Genomic DNA, 10,244 nt, shown 5'->3' on the forward strand with positions numbered 1-10,244 from the left:
AACACACGTGAGTCACGAGATGATGATTGAAATTTGAAGGCGAGGTTTGGCGGTTATAATTTCAATGTGAGCACTTCCAAACTCGTAGCTGTTTTGAGAAGCATGGGTGACAAGGTACGATGGCCAAAAGAGATGAGATCGAATCCAAACAGGCGCAATCCTGATCATTGGTGCGAATTTCACAACGATCACTGGCATAAAACGGCAGACTGTAGAATTTCACAACGATCACTGGCATAAAACGGCAGACTGTAGGTTTTTACAAAGTGAAGTTGATCATTTATTAAAATAGGGTTATCTCACTGAGTTATTTAGTGAGAAAGGTAAGCAAGCATACATGAAGAATAGACAGGAGCCCCCTAAACCACCTTCTCCCAAAAGGACCGTCAATGTTATAAGTGGAGGTGAAGACATCAATGGTATGACATACACAACAGCCAATAAAATTTCCAAAGTCACAATTACCCAAGGGAAATGGGTGCGACATGTCTTAGAGGAAGAAAGCATTATGTTTGATGATGCATATGCGGATGGCGTATTATCTCCTCATAACGATGCACTGGTAATATCTCTACTTGTACATGATACTAATGTAAAATGTTGATTGATCCAGATAGTTCCGTGAACATTATTCTGTTAAGAGTATTACGTGAGATGCAAACTGAAGATAAATTAATACCAAAGGCGCATACTCTATCTGGATTCGACAATTCCAGTGTCATGATGAAAGGAGAGGTAATGCTTACTACATTCGCAGAAGGAGTTGTCAAAGATACAAAGTTTCAGGTAGTAGATATAGAGATGGCTTACAATATGATCCTTGAGAGACCACGGATCCACGAGATGGATGTCGTTCCGTCAACCTTGCATCAAGTTATTAAATTTCCATCACCATGGGGAATATGTCAAAATCGTACATCCAGGAACATTAACTCTATAGCGAATTCAAGTACGAGAAACGAAGAAAAATAGCAATCATAGAATCCAGTTGAGGGTACCACAACACAAACCTCAACTGAATAAGGGCGAACAGATGTGGACTCAAGGCTAGATACCATTCAAGAACCAGAGGAAAACAAAAATATTAAGACAACAATTGAAGAACTAGAGGATGTGGTGTTATTTGCACAATGGCCTGATAGGAAAGTCTACGTAGGGGCCAATCTAAGCCTGGACATGAAAGGTAAGTTGATTAAATTTTTGAAATCTAACGTGGATTGTTTTGCTTGGTCCCACTCTGAAGGAATACCACCGGAGGTAATGACTCACAATTAAATGAAGACCCATCATATCCACCTGTCAAACAAAAGAAGAGAAAGCAAGGAACTTTCAAAAATCAGGTGATTCAAGATGAGGTTCAAAAATTACTAAAGATTGGGTCTATTCGTGAGGTAAAGTATCCTAATTGGTTAGCCGATACTATTGTGGTACCGAAGAAGAATGGTAAGTGGCGAGTTTGTGTAGATTACACAGACCTTAACAAAGCCTGTCCTAACGATTCTTTTCCACTACCACATATAGATCAACTAATTGATGCTACTGTAGGACATGAATTATTAAGTTTTTTAGATGCGTATTCAGGATACAATCAGATCAAAATGGATCCGATAGATGAAGAAGAAACTTCCTTCATAACTGACAGGGGGACTTACTGTATAAAGTAATGTCTTTTGGTCTCAAAAATGCTGGCGCAACATATCAAAGACTAGTGACTAAAATGTTTCAAGAACATTTAGGGAAAACTATGGAAGTCTATATAGACGACATGCTCGTCAAAACTCAACATTCAAGGGACCATATATCACACTTGTTTGATGCATTTCAGATTTTGCGAAAATTTAATATGTTATTAAATCCTGAGAAATGTGCATTCGGTGTTGCATCAGGTAAGTTTTTAGGTTTTCTTGTCTCTAACCGTGGTATTGAAGTGAATCCCACACAGATTAAGGCCATTGAAGAAATCCCTGACATACTTACAAGTAAGAAAGAAGTACAGAGGTTGACAGGAAGAATTGTAGCCTTGGGAAGATTCATTTCTAAATCATCAGAAAAGTGCTTTAAATTCTTTTCAGCTCTTAAAAAGCAAGATCATTTCGAATGGAATGAAGAATATCAACAGGAACTCAAAAATTTGAAGACATACATATCAAATCCACCACTGCTCGCAAAACCAAAGGTTGGGGAAAGACTGCCCATCTACCTTGTCATTTCAGAAGTAGTGGTAAGTGCTATTTTAGTCCGAGAGGACCAAGGTAAACAATCTTCGATCTATTATATTAGCAAATCTTTATTAGATGCGGAGACGTGGTATCCTCAATTAGAAAAGCTTACACTTGCATTAATCATGGCATCTAGAAAATTAAGGCCTTATTTTTAATATCATCTTATTGTTGTAGTAACTGTTTATCCATTACGTAATATATTACACAATCACGAGTTGTCAGCTAGGTTAGCCAAGTGGGCTATAGAATTAAGCAAATATGACATTGCATACCAGCCTCGAACCGCGATAAAATCTCAAGTGTTAGCAGATTTTGTGGCTGATTTTAGCCAAGGAATGCAATTAGAAGTAGAAAAAGAATTGCAAGTGTTCAATGGCTCTAATCCGGGAATTTGGACCTTATTCGCTGATGGTTCCTCTAATGTGAAGGGTGCAGGCTTGGGCATTGTTTTGGTACCACCTACGGGTGAAACCATTCGACAAGCCATTAAATGTCATTCTATAACTAACAATGAGGCAGAGTATGAAGTTGTGATTGCAGGTTTAGAACTAGCACGAGAACTCGGCATTAATCAAATTATGATCAAAAGCGATTCACAACTCGTAGTTAATCAAATGCTGGGGACTTATACGGCTAGGGAAGCACGGATGCAGCAATTCTAAGAGAAGGTACGGGATCTGATCAGGCAATTCCAAACCTGGAAAGTTATGCAACTATCAAGAGATGAAAATGTCGAGGCGGACGCCCTAGCCAATCTCGCATCTGCAGCAGACGTGGCAAGCAATGAAAATGCTTCCATTATTCATTTGTTTCATTCAGTGCTCGATCCAGACAAAAATGAGGTAAATTTTAATAACTTAACCTGGGATTGGAGAAACGAGATTGTTGCTTTTCTGTAGTATGGAACCGTCCCTGAAGACAAGAAAAAAGCTCACACGCTTCGGAAAAAGGCTGCTCTATATTGTTTAAAGCAAGACAATCTTTATCGAAAAATGTTCGGTGGACCCTTAGAAAGGTGCCTCGGGCCTTCACAGACGGAATATGTAATGAGAGAGATACAAGAGAGGCATTGTGGAAATCATGCCGGAGGAAGATCACTGGTAAGAACATGATTAGGGCAGGTTATAACTAGCCTAAAATAGAATAAGAGGCGGAAAATTTTGTGGCTAAATGTGATAAGTGCCAAAGATACGGTAATAACATGCATAGACCTGCGGAGTTGTTACATCCGGTCATTGCATCATGACCATTTATGAAATAGGGAATGGATATCGTGGGTCCACTACCACAAGCAAAAGGACATGTAAAATTCTTGCTTGTACTTACTGACTATTTTACTAAATGGGTGGAAGCATGAGCATTCAAACAGGTGCGAGTAAAAGAAGTTAGAGATTTCATTTGGCGAAATATCATATGTCGATTCGGTGTGCCAAAGGAAATCGTGTGCGATAATGGCCCTCAATTTATAGGCACGCAAATCACAGAGTTCTTTCAAAGTTGGCAGATCAAAAGAATTACATCCACACCTTATCATCCGGTGGGGTAATGGGCAAGTTGAGTCAACAAACAAAATCATTATCAACAATTTAAAGAAACGTTTAGATGAGTCCAAAGGTAATTGGCCAGAAGTGTTACCTGGTGTTTTATGGGCATACCGCACAACAACAAAAACAAGTACAGGAGAAACACCATTTTCATTGGTTTACAGAGCTGAAGCTTTAATTCCAATTGAGATAGGAGAGCCAAGTACAAGATTTACACAAGCGTCAGAAAAGTCTAATAACGAATAAATGCGCATAAATCTTGATCTACTTGAAGGAAAAAGGGAAGTTACACTGATAAGAATGGCAGCACAAAAGCAGGTCATAGAACGATACTACATCCAAAAAGCACGCCTAAGATTCTTCAAAATTAGGGACTTCGTGCTCAAAAAGATTTTTCAATCTATGAAGGAAGCTAATGCAGGGAAATTAAGTGCAACATGGGAAGAACCCTATAGGATTCATGATATTGCAGGTAAAGGAGTATACGAGCTCGAAACAATGGATGGCAAGATACTACCTTCACATTGGAATATTGTTCACCTGAAAAGATATTATTTCTAAGAAATACCCACGGTTAGGTATATGTATTTTAAAATTTAATTGTTAACTTTCACTAACGATTTAGATAATAGGCAAAAAGCTAGCCCGTACTAAATGATGAGTCACGACCTGCAAGGCACATGGAATAAATTAAACTTTCCGGTCTAGGGTTACAATTATTCTGATAGAAATTCAAACGTGCTAAGCAGTCTTCATCTATAATCGCACCTCCGAGTCCCGTATGTTTTTCTTTTTCAGGGAGAGGAACAAATGAGAGGAACAATCAAGTGCTCGAGGCTTCATACTTCAACGCTCAAACACTTGGGGGACTATATAATATACACATGCATGCGCAGAAAGAAGGCAAAGAAGATTGGGGAATAATCAAAGATCAAGCCTGAAAAGTTCACTCAATGAATGAGTCAAGTACAGAGCAAAGTCACGAGTCAAGCCTAAAGAAAGACCTTACCATAGCTAGGGTAAAGGCAATGTACTGAAACGGGTTATAAATAAAAACCTCGTGTTTATTTTTCTTTTTTTTTAAATCTGTTATAAGAAAAATAGTTACGAGAAAATTATAGATGTAATTCAAATACATGTAAAGTGTTATTCAAAACTAGACAAAGTTCAAATAAAAATTTGTCAAAGTTATTTCAAGAAACATGTGTATTCCTATTTCTTTTATCGTATATTAACACCGTTATGAAGTTGAGACGTCTTCTTCATTAAGTGTCGAAGATAAAAGGGCCCTATTTTATAAAATTCATGATTAATTTAAGTATTCATGAAGTTAACAAAAGCATTTTTTGAAGAGTAAAAATGCAAGTTATTCAGTAAGTCCTTAGAAATAAAGGCAAGAATAAACAAAACAGAAGTACAAATAGTAACGAAAAACTTCTTAATATTAAAAAACTTAGACTAAGTATGATCTTAATCATAAACTAAAAATTGTTTATACATATTGCCCCATAAAAGGTCTGGGGACTTAAGTTTCCAACACAAACCCTCAAATGAGACCAAGGGTTTTAAGCACAATTTTCCAAAAAGAAAAAAAAAAGACACAAAGGAATTCAAACAACTTAAACTTGTCACTGAGAGGATGGAGGAACTAAAATAGGTACATCAACAGCAGCGGGTTCAACTTGGATTGAAGGAGTGGGGATACCCGTATCATCTTCGACATTTGCGGAAGCTTCGACCACGGGAGAAGGAAAATCTTGGTTCTGCTGAGTCTTCTCAATAGTTTCATTGATCTTAGCTAACTCAGATTCCAAGTTAAAATTCTCTTGGCTAGCTTCAACAAGGGTATCACGGCAAGAATTCAAAAACACCCAACTCACTTCAATGGCAGACTTATCTTCAAGGATCTCATAATCTCTTTCCCAGTTAGAGATTTTGTTCTTTAGCTTTTCATTTTCAGCCAAGGCAGACTCATAAGAAAATTGAAGAGAGGCATGGGAATTTTCTAAGGAACAAACCCTATCAAAAGAAACTCGGAGGTCTTCCTGGGCTTGAGTCAAATTCTGCACGAGTTCACCAGCATAGGCTTCTTTTGCGTCTAAGAGAGCCTTCAACTCTCTAATATCTTCACTTGCCTTGGAAAGCTGCTCGGAAAAAAAAGTTTCAAGACGAGCCTTTTCCTTGTCTGCTTGACTGGAGGAAGCCTTTTCAACTGCCAATTCCGAAGTCAAAGCCCACACCTGCTGCTCCAAGGTACTTTTACTTTCTTCTAAGTACTCCACGTCGATCTGAAGACTTTCATACTTTCCTTCCAATTATATGCCTCCAATTGGTAATCACGCACTAACTGCTCTGAGAGAGTAACCCTTTTCATTATCTCTGTGCCGATGAGATTGGCCTAAAAAGGGGGAAAGGAAGGAAATGAGAATCCCAAAGATAGAAAAATGACAAAGTAAAAGTTAGAAAAAAGGAATACCTTTAAAGAAGCATGCACAATGTCATTCATCAAAGTCAAAGAACTATGGCTCTCTAGCTTGGCCCTCTCAATAGGACCAATTAAAGGCTTTAGCCACACATCTGCTTGACCCGATTTTCTTAAAAGGTTGCCCTCAGCGGGGACTTCAATAATCATTTGCCTCATAGCACCACTCCTACTTGAGGAGCCAACCTCAGCACGGTGAGCAGGTGGGGGAGGAATTGACGAAGGAGGAACAGTAGAAGTAGTAAAAACAACCTAGGGAGGAACGGAAGCAGCCGTAATCGGCAAAGTAGGAGTCACAGGCACGGGAGGAGAAAAAGAAGCCAAGGGAGCTTCATCAGAAACGGGACCTAAACTTTCACTACCAAACCCGCGTTCAAAAAGCTACTCAGCAGAATCATGAGCAGCAGCGGGAGCATCATCAACATCATCAGGGATCACTACCAGGGCTTCAACAGATTCGATAAGAGGAATAGAACGGCGGGGGGATGTTTCTTCTTCATTGTCGGAAATAATGCGCCTACATGGCCGTGGCCTTGTTACCAAGGAACCCTTGTGTTCCTCTTTTTCGGAATCTTGGTCATCAACAGCTTTTCTTTTCGATGAAGAGCCCAGAATTATTTCTTGAGTCCTTTCCAAATAGATATGAGAAGCCGCAACCACCTCAGCAGTAACTCCTAGAATAGCAAATCCTGATAGAAAGAAAGATTGAGACAAGTTCAGGAAAAAACATTATGTAAAATAAAATAAAAGCTCTTACCATGAGTTTTTACTTTCCAACCAAAACGTTGGGAAAGAGTCTTCCAAGATCTACCATCCATTGGTGGAATACTCAACAGCTTTCCTACCCAATCACGAAAATTGGGAACATCTTCCACAACTCCCATGGTTGATAGAAAAGAAAAGTAAAATTAGAAATATCAACAAAATTGAAGAAAAAGATACGAGAAAATTAGAAGACTCACGTGCAAAATTCCACTTCTCAGGGAAGGGAACGTTCTCATCACCCACTAAACCAATAGTGGGGGCAGCAACAAACCTGGCATACCAGCCACGGTCTTTGTCATCTTCAGGGCTAACTAGAACTCTTTTGCTCCTGGCTACTAGTGTAAAAACACCATTGCGAAAGAGTCTAGGGAAATAAAGATGAATTAGATGTGGGAAAGTAAAATGCACACTGGCTATGTTGGTCAAATGCCTCAAACAGGCAACAACCCTTCATTTTATTGGGTTAATTTGACCTAAGTAAACATCAAAGAAACGACAGAACTTGAGAATAACAGGATCAATAGCAGGTTTGAATCCTAATGTGAAAGGGTATGTATAGACAAAGGAAAAACCGGTTAAGTAAGAGGTAATTCTTTGATTCAAATTGGGAATAATGATAGGAAAGTCATGACTCCAATGGCAGTCTCTACGAACTAAAGAAATCAAACCTTCAGTGATTTAAGTGGGATAGATATCAGCACGATCTAAGGAAGATACTTGATTTCTAAGAGATTCTCTGTCATTATAGAAAGATAGTTTCGCAGGAACTATCTCCTCTACTAGAGGTTCACGAAGAGGTTCAGAAGATTCCTTAGAAGAAGATCTGTGCGAAAGAGAACCTCTAGTTCTAGAAGAAAGGCCAGAACTAGGTGAGGGAAGAGAAGAACCACGCAAGGATGAAGATCCTAAATTACGAAGCCTACCTCCTCTTCTGCTCTTACTGGGGGCATTAGGGAAGTTATCAACTATGGGGACCCTTCTAGGGTTAGGGTTTGATGAAGACATGATAGTACGAGGAAGAAGCAAATAAAGATTCAAGAACTGAATATTTTGTGAACTTTATGTGATAAAGACAAAGAAGAAAATTATATTTATACTGCGAAACAACCGTCAAAGGAAAAGGTGCAATGATGTAAAAGTCATAATGAGAACTGACGTTTCGTGGTTAGCGAAGCCATGAAAAAGCCCTAAAAAGTGTTGCAAAGTTGCAGAACCAGTAAAAGGAGTGCCACGCGTGAAGAGCGTTAAATGAAAGTGACAAATGAAGCGTTGATTCTGCTATAGCATTAATGGTGACAAAAATTCTCGTTTTAATGAATTCCACTTCCCAAATATTCAATTGATGAATAAATGGCAAGTGGGGGACTATCTGTATTGGGAAAAATTGAGTTTACATATTAAAGCAATTGGAAGATGACGTGTCATGACACGTAGACTGGTCAAAGAGTTATGATTGGCAAAGAGGCACGAGTTGCAACAGATACGAGTAGAGGCACATGAAGAGACACGAGCGGTTATTTAGAAGACTCAACACTCGTACCTATTTAATCCAAAAATCAAGGAGAATGAATCTGACGGCATAAGAGAGTATAGATACAATATTTAATAAGCATTAAATACTAAAAATGTTAGGGAATCTGTATTGAATTCCAATGATTATTTAACGTAACATTTAATGCCTTTAACTGTCTATAATGGCCTTATTATGACAAATGCATAACGTATAACTTGGAGATAGCTATAAAAGGAGGAGAATGGATCATTTATAAGGACACGAAATACTATCTGAATACATTGGTTTACTTTGTTTTCTTCTAATTATCTTATTGTTGGCAAAATCACTTTCCTTTATTCATTTTTTGATTATCAGTAATCCGAGTTCTTCTAAATTAAGGCTTTAACCGAAATTTCACTTTTTGGTTAAACAATTCGTATAAACAACGAAAATTTAATATCCTTTTATCTACAAATTTTTTGACAAATTTATACTGGAATAGGACTAAATCCCGGAAACAATATGCATGTTGTCAGATTTCATGAGCAATGTTAACTATCTCGGAAGAAATAAAATACAACAACGTACAAAAAAAAAACTTAAAAAATATAAAACAAAAGTCAAAAAGAAAAAGCAATATGTTGGTATAAATCCACCTTATTCTTCCCCAACAAGTTTCAACAAGTTTTCTCTAGTCCGTTACCAACAAGTAAATATGGCAAAACATAGTTTTCCTTCAGTTTTGTAGTTTGGTTTAATTTTGTTGTACAATTGTGACTATTATTGTTACTTTTACAGTGGTGTATTTGAAGTACTAATGTAGTTTATCATTCACGCAATAAAAGCAAAGCTCACTTAAACAAGTAATTAAGCTGTTTTTCTTTCTTTTTGTTCTAATGTTTCATAAGCAAATCAAATATTTTACATATGCCTATGAGACAGAGAATGTCTAACATAACGGAAAAGATAAACCTTTCAACTCTCACATGCTTTCTATTAATCTTATATATATATTGCAAGATTTTTATACCACGTAATAAAAAGACCAGAAAAGAATGGGCGACTCAACTTCTAAATGAAGCTAATATTAATTTGTAGTAGAAATCGATGCATTAGATAATTTTTTCGAAATTACAAAATTTGAAAATTTTAAGTTGAATTATTAAGGACTTCTATAGAACAGAGTTTATTTCTTTATTGAATTAGCTAAATAGGTCAATAATCATATCATTCTTACACTTTTTTTAACTTTTATTTATAACTCAAACATAATTTAAATTAAAATTTATGTGATTTTTAAAAAAATAAACATATACTCATTAAGATGGAATACACGCGCAATGCGCGTACCCTAAGACTATCTATCTATCTATACGATATTAAAAATGGGAAGCCCTTTAGTTAAATGTTAAATTACTAAAATATCCCTTTCAATAGTTTAAATCCTACTTATCCAAAAAAAATCACTCCCCAGCCAACCTTCATACTCTTTCATGAACAGTCACAATCATTCAATTCACAAACTTATTTTTTTCTAACTGCAATTAACTTATCTTATATCCTTAACAATCATTACAACCGTAATATGCATATACATTGGCATCTTCAAGTGAATTCCTAAGCAACCCAATAATGCCATATTTAATCTATGATTTTATTGGATGGTAGATTCATTTTAAAACTTTATTTTTTGTCTTCAACCTTGCTTGAAGAATCCAAGAGGTTGACACTATTTT

Source organism: Nicotiana sylvestris, chromosome 3, assembly GCF_000393655.2.
Source record: "Nicotiana sylvestris chromosome 3, ASM39365v2, whole genome shotgun sequence".
NCBI lineage: Eukaryota > Viridiplantae > Streptophyta > Magnoliopsida > Solanales > Solanaceae > Nicotiana > Nicotiana sylvestris.